Here is an 871-nt window from a genome sequence, read left to right on the forward strand (position 1 = left end):
TTACCAAACAACCTAGGCTGTTAAGCTTAAGCTCACTATCTGTCTGAGTATCACACATGTTTTTTCCAGTAAGAATGTTTAGCCCTTTTGTCTAAAATAAAGTGGCTCTGTGTGTTTTTATTTGCTTATGCATCTTCTCATCTAACCCATTGATCATCAGGTCTATTTTCTGCCAATACCATGCTGATTTTATCACATTAGATTTTTAGTACAATTTCATGTCAAGAATTGTAATGACTCCTGCCTTGTCTTCATTGCCTAGGATTGCCATTGCTATTATAGGTCTTTTCTACTTCCAAATAAATTTCAGGAAAGATTTCTCTAGGTCTATGAGGTATGTTGATGTTATTTTGATAGGAATTAATTTAAATCTGCATAACAATTTTGGGAATATGACCATCTAAACAATGTTGGATCTTTCTATCAAGGAGCAGGAAACATCTTCCCATTTTCTAAAATCCTCTATGTTCTCTTTTTTCAGAGTACTGTAATTTTTATTGAATAAATCTTCTACTGCTTTAGATTCTTTGTTTTTTGTTTGTTTGAGCAGAGTATATTGAGGGAAAGAGCGCACCTGTCCGAGAAAGGGACAGGACGGTGACCCAATCAGGTTGTTCCTTTTTTTTTTTTTTTTTTTTTTCTGGGGATTGAACTCAGGCCCTTGTGCTTGCCAGGCAACAGGCAAGCACTTATTCTACTGAGCCACCTCCCAGGAAGATTAATTCTTTTTTTTTTTTTCCACAGTTTTATTGACAAACAGATAGCAATGAGACAGTTTCAAATCATATCAGAAGGACAGTTTCAACAAATAATACACTGCATATATTCTTCTTAGTGATTAATTGCTGTACAAGATGCGGACTTGTGATCC

The sequence above is a fragment of the Octodon degus genome, unplaced genomic scaffold, assembly GCF_000260255.1.
Source record: "Octodon degus isolate 3935 unplaced genomic scaffold, OctDeg1.0 scaffold00198, whole genome shotgun sequence".
Lineage (NCBI taxonomy): Eukaryota > Metazoa > Chordata > Mammalia > Rodentia > Octodontidae > Octodon > Octodon degus.